The following is an 18,950-nucleotide window of genomic DNA, read 5'->3' as shown; positions in this document are numbered from 1 at the left end:
ATGTGTGTGTGTGTGTGTCTGCATATGTGAAGAGGTTCCATGTTTATCTGGTGTTTATCCGCGTTGTGATACCAGGCGTTCAAGTGTAATTGTTTGTAATGGATGTGTGTGTGTGTGTCTGCATATGTGAAGAGGTTCCATGTTTATCTGGTGTTTATCCGTGTTGTGATACCAGGCGTTCAAGTGTAATTGTTTGTAATGAATGTGTGTGTGTGTGTCTGCGTATGTGAAGAGGTTCCATGTTTATCTGGTGTTTATCCGCGTTGTGATACCAGGCGTTCAAGTGTAATTGTTTGTAATGAATGTGTGTGTGTGTGTCTGCATATGTGAAGAGGTTCCATGTTTATCTGGTGTTTATCCGTGTTGTGATACCAGGCGTTCAAGTGTAATTGTTTGTAATGAATGTGTGTGTGCGTGTCTGCATATGTGAAGAGGTTCCATGTTTATCTGGTGTTTATCCGTGTTGTGATACCAGGCGTTCAAGTGTAATTGTTTGTAATGAATGTGTGTGTGTGTCTGCATATGTGAAGAGGTTCCATGTTTATCTGGTGTTTATCCGTGTTGTGATACCAGGCGTTCAAGTGTAATTGTTTGTAATGAATGTGTGTGTGTGTGTCTGCGTATGTGAAGAGGTTCCATGTTTATCTGGTGTTTATCCGTGTTGTGATACCAGGCGTTCAAGTGTAATTGTTTGTAATGAATGTGTGTGTGTGTGTCTGCGTATGTGAAGAGGTTCCATGTTTATCTGGTGTTTATCCGTGTTGTGATATCAGGCATTCAAGTGTAATTGTTTGTAATGGATGTGTGTGTGTGTCTGCATATGTGAAGAGGTTCCATGTTTATCTGGTGTTTATCCGCGTTGTGATATCAGGCATTCAAGTGAAGCTCTTTGTAATGAACCTTCCCGCCTTGGTGTTGATTTGCTCTAACCCATCAATGTATCCGTGTGTGTGTGACTAAGCTAAGAGTTACTAGTTTAAGACAAAGGGCTGAGGGCCGTGTTTTAAGACGCCATCGCTTCTCACATCAACTATTTCTAAAGGTCAGAGAGGGGATCAAACTGTTTTTCATGAGTGTTTTTTAAGGTTCATGGCACAGAAGAAGCGTCACACTACCACCAGGGTCATAAAACTACCCCTGGAAAGGCCTACAGCTCCTACGAAAGCCATGTCAAATATGTGAACTTGGGCGACGAAATGTTTTCAAACACGACCTTAAGACAAACATGAACCATTTGTCATCACACAATTCTTTACACAAACCACCTATAGGAGGATCAAGGAGCCAGCCAGGAGGACGGATCACCAACTCCATCTCCTCCACCTCTACCTCCACCTCCACCTCCGCCTCCGCCTCCACCACCAGCAGAACCACCCAGTCAGTCACCTCCACTCAGTACAGCCACCACCACAGCCTCCACTTCTACAGCGAGCACCACCTCCTCTTCCTCCTCCTCCTCCTCTTCCTCCTCCTCCTTTTCCGAGCAAAAAACGAGTCACGGCCACGTCCCTCCACCCCGCCCGTGTAAATAGACGCCGTGCATCGCAACAAACCCGTAACCGTGATCCCGCAAGTACCACCACCTCTATTACCAAGCCTCTAGATAACTTGAAAATCCTTAGTTTCAAAGCGCGTAGCCTAAGAAACAAATTTGATGAGCTGAGATGTCTTGCTCTAACAGAAAATTTTGACATAATTGCTATAACCGAAACATTTATCGACACCACAAATATTGATTTAAGTTCTGAATACAACATAGATGGCTACAGACTCTTCAACAAAGATCGTGTAAACCGTAGAGGCGGTGGCGTCGCCCTTTTTGTCAAAAGCTATTTGCAACCCACTGACAAAACACCGGGAAACAGTAACGTTGAACATTTGTGCGTGAGTAAACATTGCAAAGTCAATTTAAATATATCTGTCACCTACAGACCTCCGGGCAATCACTCGATGACGACCTTGAAATGTACAGCGTCTTAAGGCAGTCACTTAATAACAGCGACTCACTGATATTAGGAGACTTTAACCTCCCCCATATCGACTGGGCGACACTGTCAGGTACAGAAGGCGAGTCACATAGAATGATCGAATTTCTAGAAGAAAATTATCTAAGCCAAATGGTTTCTGAGCCAACTCGACAAAATAATATACTCGACCTTGTTATAACGACCCAAGATAACCTTCTCAGTAGTGTCACGGTAGGAGAACACCTCGGTTCTTGCGATCATAAATTAGTGCGCGTCGACATTAAAGCTCAATCATCAGTGACTGAAAATAAAGTAAAGGTGCCCAATTTCAAAAGAGCTAACTTCGTAGAAATCCGACAAAACTAACAGAAATACAACTATCAGATGACGGCAACGTAGAGGAAGCCTGGCTAAGTTAAAAATCACTTACTCACTCAGCAGAACACATTCGTCCCCTTGTGCGAGAAGCGAATTAACACTAATAAAAGCCCACCGTGGTTTAATAGCGAAATTAAACAATCAGTCAATGAGAGAAAATTGTTTTACAGGTTTAAGAAAGAACAAAGCACGCCCGAGAACATTAGACTTTATAATGATGCCAGGTGACGAGTAAAAAGACTAGTAGGTCAGGCAAAGCGTAGATATGAAGAAAATATTGCAGCCAACTGTAAAAATAACCCGAAATCTTTCTTCAGTTACATAAACAACAGAAAGGCGATCAAAAGTGGTATTGGACCTTTAACAAACAGCGACGGTGCACTAGTGACTGACAGCCAACACATTGCAAACCTCTTAAACAATTACTTTTCCTCGGTGTTTAATACTAACAGTCTTCCTCTCGCTACCACCAACACCAGTACTATTGTAAATCTCGAGCATGCATTGCCTAATTTTGAAATAACAACCGATGAAGTCCTTAAAGCCCTCAAATCACTTAAAACAAATAAAAGTCCTGGACCTGACAAAGTATATCCAACTCTGCTGAAAGAAACAAAGAGCGAAATACTCTCCTCCCTCACAACCGTATTCAATATGTCCTTGCGACAAGGCATCGTCCCTTCAGATTGGAAAAAGGCTAACGTGACACCGATTTTTAAGAAAGGAGACAAAGAAGTACCACGTAATTACAGGCCCATTAGTCTATCTTCAGTTGTAGGTCAGCTACTTGAGGGCATAATTAGAGTCAAAATTGTGAGTTACCTTGAAAGCCACTCATTGATTGGGGACTCACAACATGGCTTCCGAAACAAAAGATCCTGCCTATCAAATCTATTAACCTTTTATAACGACCTCTTCACTGTTTATGACGTAACCAAATCACTGGACGTAGTCTATCTTGATTTCCAGAAAGCGTTTGATAAAGTCCCGCATCATAAATTACTTTACAAATTAAAGCAAATAGGTATTGACGGTCAAGTAAACCAATGGATCGCGAATTGGTTGAGCAACAGACAACAAAGAGTAGTGATTGACGGATTTAACTCAGAGTGGGCGCCTGTCACTAGTGGCGTCCCTCAGGGCTCGGTCCTTGGCCCAGTGCTCTTCATTATTTACATCAACGACGTGGATGTTGGACTCAATAACCGCATTAGTAAATTTGCAGACGACACAAAGATTGGTAACTCGGTTCTCACTGACGAAGACAGGCAAAGCCTCCAAGAGGATTTGCATAAAATTTCAGCTTGGTCGGATAGATGGGAGATGCCCTTTAACGTAGACAAGTGCCAGGTCCTTCAAGTTGGAACGAGGAATAAGAAGTTCGATTACGAAATGCGCGGCGTTAAACTCACAAGCGTTCAATGCGTCAAGGACTTGGGGGTCAAAATCGCGTCAAACCTCAAATTCTCACATCAATGCATCGATGCAGCAAATAAAGCGAACAGAATGTTGGGCTTCATTAAAAGAAACTTTGTATTCAAGAATAAAGATGTAATACTCCCGCTCTACAACAGTTTAGTCAGACCCCACTTGGAATATGCGGTACAGTTTTGGTCTCCCCACCATGCAAAGGATATTGCTAAATTAGAAGGTGTTCAGCGTCGGGCAACGAAAATGATCCCTTCCTTGTGCAACAAATCCTACGAAGAAAGGCTTTCCACCCTTAACATGTTCTCTCTTGAGAAACGTCGCCTCCGAGGAAAACTGATCGAATGTTTTGAAATACTTAATGGTTTCACGAATGTAGACAGATCAACATTGTTTATGATCGATGACACTTTGCGCACGAGGAACAATGGCGTAAAACTCAGATGTAGACAAGTAAATTCAGACTGCACCAAATTTTTCTTCACCAACGTTGTAGTGCGAGAATGGAATAAGCTTCCACCATCAGTGGTCCAGTGCAACACGATTGACTCCTTCAAAAATAAGCTCGACCGTCACTTCCTTCAACGTAATATTAACTAGAGTAGAAAAGCAACGTTTTGGAGTCTTCTGAATAATGTAAAATCACTTAGGTTTAAGGACAGACCACCTAGTCTGGACCATGGGGTCTGTGTGGTCTGATTTTCTATGTAAATCTATATATAAGGACATACAAAACCACGGCCTCCCTTCTCAGGACTCCTGTGACATCAAGATCAAGGTCAAGATCAACGGAAGTAAACAGAGCGACGCTGCGGAGTCTGTCACGCCGCCCACGCCCACACAGTGCCCCCACGCCCATCCAGTGCCCCCACGCCCATCCAGTGCCCCCACGCCTCCACGCCCATCCAGTGCCCCCACGCCCACACAGTGCCCCCACGCCTCCACGCCCATCCAGTGCCCCCACGCCTCCACGCCCATCCAGTGCGTATTACAAGGTTATCTATTTCAAGCTTTTTTGGGGAGGTTCAGGTGATGGGTCAGTAATATTCCAGAATCACACCCAAGCTTACCCATGTCAAGTTTACCTGTTTCAAGCTTTTTGTGGCTGAGGTGACAGCTTGGTATTATTCCAGAATCACACCCAAGCTTACCCATGTCAAGTTTACCTGATTCAAGCTTTTTGTGGCTGAGGTGACAGCTTGGTATTATTCCAGAATCACACCCAAGCTTACCCATGTCAAGTTTACCTGTTTCAAGCTTTTTGTGGCTGAGGTGACAGCTTGGTATTATTCCAGAATCACACCCAAGCTTACCCATGTCAAGTTTACCTGTTTCAAGCTTTTTGTGGCTGAGGTGACAGCTTGGTAACATTCCAGAATCACACCCAAGCTTACCCATGTCAAGTTTACCTGTTTCAAGCTTTTTGTGGCTGAGGTGACAGCTTGGTAACATTCCAGAATCACACCCAAGCTTACCCATGTCAAGTTTACCTGTTTCAAGCTTTTTGTGGCTGAGGTGACAGCTTGGTATCATTTCAGGTTTAATCTTAGGGAGCACCACTCCAAACCAACATTCGTAGTAAATTAGCACGTGAGAGAATTTTAATGATAATGCATTTTCGTATACGTTTTACCTTGGGGAGGGGCCAGGGGGGCAAGCCTCATTAATTATAAAGTTGGGTGGCTTGGATTTTCTAAGTCCATTGTTATTGTTTCACGAGCGCCTCTATGCACAGACTGAGCCTCGTACCTGCCTTGCAGTGCACCAAACAAACTATATAGCTCCCAAGTCAGTACACGCACGGATCATTACAATTTTGGACATAAAACAGTCTCTATGATTTCTACGTTATTTTCTTGGCTATATTAAAGCACATAATGGCACAAGTATTTGTATTTTATAATTTTAAAAGATTATATTCAGGATGTATAGCTCTGTGGGTTGAATTGCGCAGGCAGCACCACGTAGGCATGTTTGCAGTCAATTTTCATCATGATGGATGGACCAGAGTCTCACTCTCTCACTCAAAATATCATTGTACTTCACCTCTCGGTAAGTGTTGACTGACTATTCAACCTCTTTATTGGTATGCATGTAGTTAGACAAAAGGACCGATTACTATCCAAAATTGAATGGAATAGTGACCCGGCGTGTGACATATGTGCGTTTTGTGAATAGCGGTCGCATGAAGCTTGTCACGTGTCACAAACCAACTGGATATTGTTGGACGCGCGTACTCATAGTTTCAGTAAAGTGGAGGCCAGGGTGATGCGTAGCAATCGTTAGGTCACTAACGGCTCATATATGACAGCTGTCACAAATCTGTTGCATTTTGTACCCCAAACTACTCGCTAACAATGATCCACCATCAACTTACAAGAAGTGGATGGGTTAACTGTCAGTACTGTACCATATGTTTTTATGAAACATGACATTTCCCAAGAGTTGCTCAATTACACGGATTGGGGCGGCGGCGGTGGGGGTTCCATTACAGTGACCATCCAATTACGCGCCCGACACTCCTCAACAGACCCGCTGCGGCGGCTGGTATGTTATATTGGAATAAATTACAAGAGTATACGTTAGGGACTTTCCTTACTTTAGACTAGGGAATTTTCCCTATATTTGATTTTTTTAGGGACATTTTGGAAGGCAATTTTTCAGTGATTTGTCCTTCCACCACCAAAACAACGGTTCCCTACAAGGATTGATGAAGCTAACCGATGGGTTAGGAATAGTTTTAGTACCGTGCCAGTATTTCAATCCATTACCTACCTTACCAAACAACACTAGCTATTCATATATCTTTTCTACAAATGTTCAACAACCATGGAAACGCTTTCAAAATCCAATTCAAGGACTATTTATTATTGAAAATATGGGATAATATTGACAAAAGTGCAGCCTCCTGTGGCGGCGGCCGCGACGGTGGTGCAACCGGTGTTGCGAGAAATACCTCTTCGCAGAAAGAAGTCGCATATATATGTGGGTCGAGGGGGGCGAAGCTCCCCTCATCAGCAGGTCGTAAAGTTCGGTTGGAGTAGTTTAAATATATTTGACATGCGGCGTGGCCCGTCAGAAATTACGCAGCGCGGGTGGGGTGGGGGGGGCCACTATGCCCACCATCCAATGACATGCCCGACATTCGTCAACAGACCGAATGCTAGGTCATATTGGAATAGACTACAAGAGTATGCGTTAGGAACTTTCCCTACTTTTGAGATTTTTCTAGGGAAATTTTGGAAGCCCATTTTTCAGTGATTTGGGCTTCCCCCTCCAAAACCCCGGTTCCCCACAGGTCCCCAGGCTTGTCTTGGCGGGGTAGGGGGGCTGGGGTGTTGGAGGGGGTGGAGTGTACTTCTTAAGATTTACTGAGGTGACAGATAGGTAATATTCCAGAATCACACCCAAGCTTACCCATGTCAAGTTTACCTGTTTCAAGCTTTTTGTGGCTGAGGTGACAGCTTGGTAATATTCCAGAATCACACCCAAGCTTACCCATGTCAAGTTTACCTGTTTCAAGCTTTTTGTGGCTGAGGTGACAGCTTGGTAATATTCCAGAATCACACCCAAGCTTACCCATGTCAAGTTTACCTATTACAAGCTTTTTGTGGCTGAGGTGACAGCTTGGTAATATTCCAGAATCACACCCAAGCTTACCCATGTCAAGTTTACCTGTTTCCGTTCACCGGTGATGAGGTTTCAGGCCCCGGTCCACCTCCGCAGCAGCGCTCCACAGGGCCGCCAACATTACAACAGTAACATTAGCACCTAAAGTTGTCCTCAATCCTCACCAGGGTTGTTGATTTTTTTTAAATGAAAAAAATGGATTTTTTTTATTCAAATCAGATTTTTTTATCTAAGTTGATTTTATATATTTTTTTATAAATGAAAATAATTAAATGAATGTAAACCTCAATATTGTCTACATTAGTTTAAAACACATGTTGAAGTAACCTGGCTGGCTGTTTGAGCCAGGCCTAAGACTGACCAGCTGCAGCCAGCCAGCCAGCCAGCCTTGGCCAGCACCACACCACAACTCTGTCTAGTCTCCTAACAGTCTAACCAGATCATGTCATGTTTTGGACATGTCCTCACTGAAATTGCTCAAAGAAAAATGACTGCAGCTTCAAATCAAAGTATCAGAAAAGACTGTGGATGATCTATGTGTGTATGTGAAGTGATTCTTTGAAAAATAGGAGAATATGTTTCAATTATTTCCTTTACTGCAACCCTGATCCTCACGTTTGTAAAGTCATAGGATTTAGTGAATAAGTGAGTCTTCAGCGCTTTCTTGAAGATTGCCAGACTGCCACTGTTCTTAACCCGTAGAGCACCGTTGACGCGTCTCACGCGTTAAAAGCGATTTGCAATCATATACCGTTGACGCGTCAGACGCGTTTGCAAATTTCCATAATTAATTGCAATTGAAAGGACGCTCCCGTGTGCATCTATACGCTCATATGGGTCAGAGCGTCGACTTGTGAGTCAGCCTAGCCTCTCCCAGGCCAATATGCCCCCAGGGGTGACGTCGACCCACATGGAAAGTGAATTTGGGCGTGTGACACGAACGAAATCAAGTCCGAAACAAAGTGACAGACTGTGGTGAGAGAAGTCCTTCATCAGCACACTGTCAGTAGACTGTCAGCACACTGTCAGCAGACTGTCAGCACATTGTCAGTAGACTGACACCACGTCATCAGCACACTGTCACCCCGTCATCAGAACACCATCAGCACACTGTCAGCACACTGTCAGCACATTGTCAGTAGACTGACACCACGTCATCAGCACACTGTCACCCCGTCATCAGAACACCATCAGCACACTGTCAGCACCTCTTCAACCCCGTAACAGTCTGCCTGGTAAGCCATTTTTCGTGTATTTCCGGATATTTTCCTCGGCCAGTTTTCCGCCATGGTGCGGTGCACACCTTTGGGCAGAGTTGCCTTTGTCTGGGGTGTGCGTGTCCTCAAAGTCGCCTTTCTCAACTCTTCTGCCCATGACCGGAAGATTACCAAAATGAGACGGCTTTTTCAACTTCCCAAAGTCAAAAACATGACATAGGGAGTTTGTTGATGAAGGTGGCGATAAAACAACAGTTCTTGCTAGTTTGTGTTTGTGGTTTATGAAGCCAGTGTGTTCATTTTGTAGTCTTTCTAAAGTGAGGAAAGTGATCGGCTTAAATAGCTTGTTGAGCCGTGCGTCCTTGTTTAATCCCTTGACTGTGGATTTCCCACAATAAGACATCACCAAGCTACAGGAATGTAACAAAAGGTGGCTGCTACAATTCACTGAAGGAAAATGTAAAGTCATCCACCTTCGGAGGGGATATCCAACATACCAATACCACATGAGAAACACTCCATTATCCAACACAGAGGCAGAGAAAGACCTGGGAGTATATGTTGCCAGGCTACCAGTGAAAGCCAAATCCGTGCCAATCACAGCCGATGGGTTAATTAATAGGTACTACTTGTTATGTCTCTCTCTCTCTCTCTCTCTCTCTCTCTCTCTCTCTCTCTCTCTCTCTCTCTCTCTCTGAAATAAATTTTGATGTGATTTTGATTTTTTATGGAGTGATATGTCCTTACTTTTTTCCTTCTCCTGCTACAAGTATCTGAGGGTGTTTGCCTGCTGGATAAGTGCAAGTAAAAGTGAGATAGCTCTAAAGTGAGACAGTTCTAATGCGAGATAGTGGGTGGGTTAGAGAGAGGAATGGTGTAGCTTTAATTTGATGCATGGTAGGCTGGGTTAGAGCTAGCTTTAATGTGAGAAAGTGAGCGAGAAAGAGGGAGAAAAAAATTGAACAGAACAATCATTGACAGAAACTTGACAGCAGCCTTGCTAGGTTGTTGCTTAATTTCCTGGTGTTTTACTTGACCTACAAACACAAAACTCACACACAGCAAACACCAACCATTCACCCACACACACACCAAAACGCAGCCTTGTAGCCCCGTCCAAACACCCACAAACACCACAAACGTAACAACATTTTAAATCCTCCTCCTCTCTCTCTCTCAGGTTCAGAGTGAGGGCAGTTCTTACCTCAATGACCTCTAGCAGGTGTCTGCTACGGTGGTGAACCTCCTGCTCCAAGTAAGTAGTAGTAGTAGTAGTAGTAGTAGTAGTACAGGTGTAGTTGTTGTTGTTGTTGTTGAGTAGTACTGTATTGTTGTTCAAGTAGCGCGTGGGAAGCTCAGCTGTGTGGCCGCGTGAGTCCAGTTGCGTGAGACATCTGGTGGACACTCCAGAAAATATCGCGTAAAAGTGAAAAAAACATGTAAAGTAAACATTTTCTTGGTTATTTCAGAAACGCGTTAATCGACTTACCTGTCTCCAGTGTACCTGTTTTCTGTTATGCAATGCCTCCCTTCTAACCATCTCTCTGGGGGACATTTTCAAAGCACAAAGAACTGACTGTACTCATGGAAACACTGAGATCAATATTATCAGCTGTTTCTAAAGGTCATAGAGGGGGTCAGTCGGGTTCCAGTGAGTGTTTCTTCAGGTTCATGGTACAGAGGAAGGGTCACACTACCACCAGGGTCATAAAACTACCCCTGGAAAGGCCTACAGCTCCTAGGAAAGCCTTGTCAAATGTGTGTTTCCTTAGGTTCACGGTACAGAGGAAGGGTCACACTACCACCAGGGTCATAAAACTACCCCTGGAAAGGCCTACAGCTCCTAGGAAAGCCTTGTCAAATGTGTGTTTCCTTAGGTTCATGGTACAGAGGAAGGGTCACACTACCACCAGGGTCATAAAACTACCCCTGGAAAGGCCTACAGCTCCTAGGAAAGCCTTGTCAAATGTGTGTTTCCTCAGGTTCATGGTACAGAGGAAGGGTCACACTACCACCAGGGTCATAAAACTACCCCTGGAAAGGCCTACAGCTCCTATGAAAGCCTTGTCAAATGTGTGTTTCCTTAGGTTCAAGGTACAGAGGAAGGGTCACACTACCACCAGGGTCAAAAAACTACCCCTGGAAAGGCCTACAGCTCCTAGGAAAGCCTTGTCAAATGTGTGTTTCTTTAGGTTCACGGAACAGAGGAAGGGTCACTACCACCAGGGTCATAAAACTACCCCTGGAAAGGCCTACAGCTCCTAGGAAAGCCTTGTCAAATGTGTGTTTCCTTAGGTTCACGGTACAGAGGAAGGGTCACACTACCACCAGGGTCACAAAACTACCCCTGGAAAGGCCTACAGCTCCTAGGAAAGCCTTGTCAAATGTGTGTTTCCTTAGGTTCATGGCACAGAGGAAGGGTCACACTACCACCAGGGTCACAAAACTACCCCTGGAAAGGCCTACAGCTCCTAGGAAAGCCTTGTCAAATGTGTGTTTCCTTAGCTTCATGGCACAGAGGAAGGGTCACACTACCACCAGGGTCATAAAACTACCCCTGGAAAGGCCTACAGCTCCTAGGAAAGCCTTGTCAAATGTGTGTTTCCTTAGCTTCATGGCACAGAGGAAGGGTCACACTACCACCAGGGTCATAAAACTACCCCTGGAAAGGCCTACAGCTCCTAGGAAAGCCTTGTCAAATGTGTGTTTCCTCAGGTTCATGGCACAGAGGAAGGGTCACACTACCACCACAAGAAGTAGTAGTAGTAGTAGTAGTAGTAGTAGTAGTAGTAATAGTTGTAGTTTATATAAAAAGAAATATATGTTCAAATTCTTCTTCCTCTCTCTCTCTCTCTCTCTCTCTCTCTCTCTCTCTCTCTCTCTCTCTCTCTCTCTCTCTCTCTCTCCCCAGACCCAGGAGCAGAGTGAGTCGGAGCTCCAGGACGCACATGACCAGATCTCAGACGCACACAGGCAGATCAGCGCGTACATGGCACAGCTGGAGGACGCACACAGGGAGCTGGAGGTGTACAAGGACCAGCTGCAGGTGTGTGTGTGTGTGTGTGTGTGTGTTTTTTCATGTGCGTTTTTCGGTTCATGTGCGTTTTTTCATGTGCATATTTTTTCATATATGTTTTTCATGTGCGTTTATCTTCATGTGCATTTTTCTAGTCATGTACGTTATTCCTCATGTGCGTATTTTTCCATGTACGTTTTTTCTCATGTACGTTTTTCTCCATGTGCGTTTTTTTTCCATGTGCGTTTTTTCTCATGTACGTTTTTTTAAGTGCGTTTTTTTCCATGTGCGTTTTTTCATGTGCGTTTTTTCTCATGTACGTTTTTTTAAGTGCGTTTTTTTTCCATGTGCGTTTTTTCATGTGCGTTTTTTCTCATGTACGTTTTTTTCTCTCCAGCGAGCGTCTTCCCAGATCGAGGAGATGAGGGAGAGAGGGAGGGAGGAGGAGAGGGAGGAGGAGGAGGAGGAGGAGGAGGAGGAGGAGGAGAGGCGGAGGAAGGAGGCAACACTGAAGGAGGTAAGTTTCTCTCTCGCTCAATTTTTTTCTCTCGCTCTAATTTTTTTCTCGCTCTAATTTTTTTCTCGCTGTTTTTTCCCCTCTCTATTTTTTCTCTCGCTCTATTTCTTTCTCTCCTCGCTTTTTTTCTCTTTCGCTCTATTTTTTCTTTTTCTCACTCTCTCGCTCTATTTTTTTATCTTTTTCTCTCTAATTTTTCTCTCTCTCATGCTCTCTCGCTCTGTTTTTTCTCTGTCTCGCTCTATTTCTCTCCTCGCTCTATTTTTAATCTCTCGTCTCGCTCTATTTTTTCTCTTGCTCTCGCTCTGTTTTTTTCTCTCACTCTCTCACTATTTTCTTTCTCTCTCTCTCTATCTCTCTCTCTCTCTCTCTCTCTCTCTCTCTCTCTCTCTCTCTCTCTCTCTCTCTCTCTCTCTCTCTCTCTCTCTCTCTCTAATCTCATGTGTAGAAAGACATTAGCAGATAAATTCTTAACGGGTCAAACGTAACATTTTCCATCCTCCTTCACTCGACTTCACCCAACCAACCCACACATGCTGTTTTTCTTTCTCAATTTTCTGGTGTTTTACTGTACCCACAAACACGAACCATTCACACACACACACCAAATGCAGCCTTCTAGCCCGTCCAAACACCCACAACAGGCAAAAGGTAACAACATTTTAACCTCCTCCCTCAACTTTGCCAGCCAACCCACACATTCCATTTTCCCACTCAATTTCCTGGTGTTTAGCTTTACACACACACCAAAACGCAGCCTTCTAGCCCTGTCCAAACACCCACAAACACCACAAACATCACAACATTTTAAATTCTCCTCCTCTCTTTCTCAGGTGCAGAGTGAGGGCAGTTCCTACCTCACTTATCTCTCTCTCTTTCTCTCTATTTCAGGAGCAACTAGAAGGCAAAATTAGAGCGAGAATCGAGGAAGAGAGAGAGAGAATCAAAGCAAGCTACGTCGAGCGAGAGAGGAGTGCTGTGGAGCAGGTGGAGCGAGCCGTTAGAGAGAGGTGAGGCAGGATTGGTTGTTGTTATGTTTGAGCCGTTTTATGGGTGTTTAGAAGGGGCTAGAAGGCTGCGTTTTGGTGTGTGTGTAGGTGAATGGTTGTTGTTTGGTGTGTGTGTAGGTGAATGGTTGGTGTTTGGTGTGTGTGAGTTATGTGTTTTTGGGTAAAGTAAAACACCAGGAAATTGAGTAAGAAACAGATGTGTGGGTTGGCTGGGTGAAGTTGAGAGAAGGAGGGTGAGAAATGTCATTACGTTTTGCCTGTTTGTGAGTGTTTGGAAGGAGATAGAAGGCTGCGTGTTGGTGTGTGTGTAGGTGAATGGTTGGTGTTTGCTCTGTGTGAGTTATGTGTTTGTAGGTAAAGTAAAACACCAGGAAATTGAGTAAGAAAAACAGCCTTGGTGGAGATCTTGGTGGAGCGTGGTCGCTCCTCCACCCCTTCCTCACCGCTGCCAGCCGCTGCCGGGCACTGCCGGCGGTCTCTCTGGCCGCTCCAAGGACGCGGGGACAGCCAGCCAAGGACGAGGGCGAGCCAGCCGAGGACGAAGGAGTGCCACGGGCACAATCTTCACACTTTTGTTATGGTATCCACATGCATGTAGCTGACACTCCACTAATTATATTAATACAACACTTGTTGAGGACATTTCAGGTGATTGTTTTCTCCGTGCTTTGTGTGTCTCCGTGTGGAGCCGTATCTAGTCTCCCTTAGGCTGTTGAGTTTTATTGAGGTGTGGAGGGATGTTTAATACTTTTCCTGATTTGTGAACATTGTTTGCATTTTATATATAATCATTCATTTTCTTTTCTCCTTTCTTTTGTGTGTTTTATTGCACAGTTTTTATCATGCTCAGTATTCACTCATTGTTCTTTTCCCTCTTTTTAATGCGTTCTGGAAGCATCTGAGGCGAGTGAGCACACACTTATACTTTTTATTTTCCCATATTTTCCCTCATGAAGCCGTGTTTTCCTAATGCCTTTTTTTAAATGGCAGGTCAGCCTGATAAAGAGGTAGAAATTTTGGCCAAGGAGGTCCAGAAGTTGATGCAGGATTCTGAAGCGCCCGCCGAGGATGACAATTCCCGTGTTCTAAGGAGCGGGTCAACTCATGACAGAGCTCCTCCTCCTCCTCCTCCTCCTCCTCCTCCTCCTTCTCTCCCGCATGATAACAAAGGTAATGTCTTGACTAACCAAGCATCCACAATGGCTACTAACAATATTAAACTTCTGCCGACTACGCCATCACTCAGAGCTTTCCCAGCCAATGAACCGGATTACAGTGCAAGAGACTTATCCTGCAATGCCAGGATTTGGACAGTATAGGGATGAAAGAGTGAAGATGCTGGTTAACTCTTGCATAAGGGGTTTGGACAGTATAGGGATGAAAGAGTGAAGATGCTGGTTAACTCTTGTGTAAGGGATTTGGACAGTATAGGGATGAAAGAGTGAAGATGCTGGTTAACTCTTGTATTGGGTATTTGGACAGTATAGGGATGAAAGAGTGAAGATGCTGGTTATCTCTTTAGTAATGGTTTTGGACAGTATAGGGATGAAAGAGTGAAGATGCTGGTTAACTCTTGCATAAGGGGTTTGGACAGTATAGGGATGAAAGAGTGAAGATGCTGGTTAACTCTTGCATAAGGGGTTTGGACAGTATAGGGATGAAAGAGTGAAGATGCTGGTTAACTCTTGCATAAGGGGTTTGGACAGTATAGGGATGAAAGAGTGAAGATGCTGGTTAACTCTTGCGTAAGGGGTTTGGACAGTATAGGGATGAAAGAGTGAAGATGCTGGTTAACTCTTGCGTAAGGAGTTTGGACAGTATAGGGATGAAAGAGTGAAGATGCTGGTTAACTCTTGCGTAAGGGGTTTGGACAGTATAGGGATGAAAGAGTGAAGATGCTGGTTAACTCTTGCATAAGGGATTTGGACAGTATAGGGATGAAAGAGTGAAGATGCTGGTTAACTCTTGCATAAGGGGTTTGGACAGTATAGGGATGAAAGAGTGAAGATGCTGGTTAACTCTTGCGTAAGGGATTTGGATAGTATAGGGATGAAAGAGTGAAGATGCTGGTTAACTCTTGCATAAGGGGTTTGGACAGTATAGGGATGAAAGAGTGAAGATGCTGGTTAACTCTTGCATAAGGGGTTTGGACAGTATAGAGATGAAAGAGTGAAGATGCTGGTTAACTCTTGCATAAGGGCTTTGGACAGTATAGGGATGAAAGAGTGAAGATGCTGGTTAACTCTTGCATAAGGGGTTTGGACAGTATAGGGATGAAAGAGTGAAGATGCTGGTTAACTCTTGCGTAAGGGAGTTGGACAGTATAGGGATGAAAGAGTGAAGATGCTGGTTAACTCTTGCGTAAGGGAGTTGGACAGTAAAGGGATGAAAGAGTGAAGATGCTGGTTAACTCTTGCGTAAGGGAGTTGGACAGTATAGGGATGAAAGAGTGAAGATGCTGTTTAACTCTTGCGTAAGGGATTTGGACAGTACAGGGATGAAAGAGTGAAGATGCTGGTTAACTCTTGCGTAAGGGAGTTGGACAGTAAAGGGATGAAAGAGTGAAGATGCTGGTTAACTCTTGCGTAAGGGGTTTGGACAGTATAGGGATGAAAGAGTGAAGATGCTGGTTAACTCTTGCGTAAGGGGTTTGGACAGTATAGGGATGAAAGAGTGAAGATGCTGGTTAACTCTTGCATAAGGGGTTTGGACAGTATAGGGATGAAAGAGTGAAGATGCTGGTTAACTCTTGCGTAAGGGATTTGGACAGTATAGGGATGAAAGAGTGAAGATGCTGGTTAACTCTTGCGTAAGGGGTTTGGACAGTATAGGGATGAAAGAGTGAAGATGCTGGTTAACTCTTGCGTAAGGGGTTTGGACAGTATAGGGATGAAAGAGTGAAGATGGTGGTTAACTCTTGCGTAAGGGGTTTGGACAGTATAGGGATGAAAGAGTGAAGATGCTGGTTAACTCTTGCGTAAGGGGTTTGGACAGTATAGGGATGAAAGAGTGAAGATGCTGGTTAACTCTTGCATAAGGGATTTGGACAGTAAAGGGATGAAAGAGTGAAGATGCTGGTTAACTCTTGCATAAGGGATTTGGACAGTATAGGGATGAAAGAGTGAAGATGCTGGTTAACTCTTGCATAAGGGATTGGGACAGTACAGGGATGAAAGAGTGAAGATGTTGGTTAACTCTTGCGTAAGGGATTTGGACAGTAAAGGGATGAAAGAGTGAAGATGCTGGTTAACTCTTGCGTAAGGGATTTGGACAGTAAAGGGATGAAAGAGTGAAGATGCTGGTTAACTCTTGCATAAGGGATCTGGACAGTATAGGGATGAAAGAGTGAAGATGCTGGTTAACTCTTCCATAAGGGGTTTGGACAGTAAAGGGATGAAAGAGTGAAGATGCTGGTTAACTCTTGCATAAGGGATTTGGACAGTATAGGGATGAAAGAGTGAAGATGCTGGTTAACTCTTGCATAAGGGGTTTGGACAGTAAAGGGATGAAAGAGTGAAGATGCTGGTTAACTCTTGCGTAAGGGAGTTGGACAGTATAGGGATGAAAGAGTTAACCAGCATCTTCACTCTGTTTTACTCCAATCCATGTGTGTGTGTTACTCCCCTGTGCACTGAGGCAATGATCCACAGCCTAAACCAGTTAGGAAATGTGTTAAGGATGAAATAGGATGCTTGGAAACGGTAGTTTGAATTTTACGCTGAAAGATCCATCCTGCCGGGGGGGACTTGGAATGGACGGGGCAGCTCGGGGCAGACTGTCAGGGGTGGAGGAAAGAATAGGAAGGGAAAGGAAGGAAGGGAAGGGAAAGGAGAGGATGGGAAAGGAAGGGATAAGAAGGGAAGGGAAGGGAAAGAAAGGAAATGGAAAGGAAGGGAAGGGAAGGGAGGGGAAGGGAAGGGAGGGGAAGGGAAAGGAAGGGAAGGGAAAGGAAGGAACGAAAGGGAATGGAAAGAAAAGGAAGGGAAATAACAACAACAACAACAACAGGATGCTAATGAGTCTGTTTGTCCACAGCTCCGGAAAACTTCGAAAGGAAGAACCAAAGGAAGGAAGGAAGACCATCTCAGAAGACCCCAGAGTCAGCCCCTACAGTCCATCATAGTCCAAGAAATAGCTGAAGGAAGTCCCAAGTCCAAGCGACCTTCCTTTCTTTCTGATTCAAGTCGTCTGTACCTTCAGCGAGGGGGCAAGGCGACCATGGACCTCTCCCTTCCCTTCCTTTTCTTTCCCTTCCCTTCCTTCCTTCCTTCCTTCCTTTCCTTTCCCTTCCCTTTCCTTCCTTTTCCTTCCCCTTCCCTTCCTGTCCCTTCCCTTCCCTTCCTGTCCCTTCCCCTCCCTGTCATCAGCCACACAGTGTCTGCCATCCATGTCTTGCAGCAGGCCAGCCATTCTGACTTGCTCTTCCTTCCAAGCAAGCAGTCACTCTCTCCTCAGCACATGACCCAGAAGCTTCACTTGTCCTATGCTTTTCATCAAGTGCCTGGCTGTCTGCTGCTGCTCTTTGTCATAGAGTTAAGTTGTCATTATCTTAGTTAGTTAGTTAGTTAGAGGTCCAGATAATTGTTGTATGGGCAAGACTCCTGTCCCTCCCTCTCCTTCCCTCCCTTCCTCTCCCTCTCCCCCAAGTTCCCAGTCTGCAGAGGTCCAGATAATTGTTGTATGGGCAAGACTCCTGTCCCTCCCTCTCCTTCCCTCCCTTCCTCTCCACCTGTCCCCCAAGTTCCCAGTCTGTGGAGGTCCAGATAATTGTTGTATGGGCAAGACTCCTGTCCCTCCCTCTCCTTCCCTCCCTTCCTCTCCACCTGTCCCCAAGTTCCCAGTCTGCAGAGGTCCAGATAATTGTTGTATGGGCAAGACTCCTGTCCCTCCCTCTCCTTCCCTCCCTTCCTCTCCCTCTCCCCCAAGTTCCCAGTCTGTGGAGGTCCAGATAATTGTTGTATGGGCAAGACTCCTGTCCCTCCCTCTCCTTCCCTCCCTTCCTCTCCCTCTCCCCCAAGTTCCCAGTCTGTGGAGGTCCAGATAATTGTTGTAAGGGCAAGACTCCTTCCCTCCCTTCCTCTCCCTCTGTCCCCAAGTTCCCAGTCTGTGGAGGTCCAGATAATTGTTGTAAGGGCAAGACTCCTGTCCCTCCCTCTCCTTCCCTCCCTTCCTCTCCCTCTCCCCCAAGTTCCCAGTCTGCAGAGGTCCAGATAAATGTTGTAAGGGCAAGACTCCTGTCCCTCCCTCTCCCTTCCTTTCCAGTCTTTCTCTCTTGTTCCATTATTTATTTTCTCTCCCTCCCTCTTTCTTTGCTCTCTCCCTTCTTTCATCTCCTCTCCCTTCAGCCGCATTATCGTCTTCCTTCTAATCCATAGCATTTTCTCTCTCCCTTTTACATCTGCTTTATTTCTCTCTCTCTCTCTCTCTCTCTCTCTCTCTCTCTCTCTCTCTCTCTCTCTCTCTCTCTCTCTCTCTCTCTCTCTCTCTCTCTCTCTTCAAACCCATTGGAATAACAATAATAATAACACACACTACAAGTCCATCTTTATTTATCAACAGCACACACACACACACACACACACACACAGGGGAGGTCATGTGGCTATCTATGGTGTGGGTTGGGTTGCTGTCTAAGAGGGCATGTGTCTGTAGGGTGACATCCTGTTGACCTTGTGACCTGAGAGGGGGGGTCCTTTTATGTGGCTGGGGGTATGTGTCTGGGATTGTCAACATCCTGTGGTGAGACATCCTGTGGGGTCCTGTGGGCTGTGGTGAGGTGATATATAT

At 44.9% G+C, this 18,950-nt stretch overlaps 1 long non-coding RNA gene across 21 annotated transcripts; it reads left to right on the top strand.

Annotated features, from left to right (window-relative positions):
• The first annotated feature begins 25 nt into the window (after positions 1-25).
• On the top strand, positions 26-18,644 carry LOC126993594 (uncharacterized). Of its 21 annotated transcripts, none has more exons than XR_007747994.1 (12): positions 26-234; positions 335-532; positions 831-1,377; positions 4,528-4,754; positions 9,801-9,875; positions 11,532-11,666; positions 12,034-12,153; positions 13,045-13,163; positions 14,154-14,333; positions 17,199-17,920; positions 18,014-18,197; positions 18,276-18,644. It is a non-coding gene; the product is annotated as an uncharacterized LOC126993594 (long non-coding RNA). The 21 variants fall into 21 exon arrangements; XR_007747996.1 differs by having other exon boundaries at positions 29-532; positions 17,199-17,734; positions 17,827-17,920; XR_007747997.1 differs by having other exon boundaries at positions 220-234; positions 435-532.
• Positions 18,645-18,950: the final 306 nt, after the last annotated feature.

The sequence above is a fragment of the Eriocheir sinensis genome, unplaced genomic scaffold (assembly GCF_024679095.1).
Source record: "Eriocheir sinensis breed Jianghai 21 unplaced genomic scaffold, ASM2467909v1 Scaffold640, whole genome shotgun sequence".
Classification (NCBI taxonomy): domain Eukaryota; kingdom Metazoa; phylum Arthropoda; class Malacostraca; order Decapoda; family Varunidae; genus Eriocheir; species Eriocheir sinensis.
The sequence above is the reverse complement of the archived record's forward strand: the minus strand, read 5'-3'. Positions and strand labels throughout refer to the sequence as shown.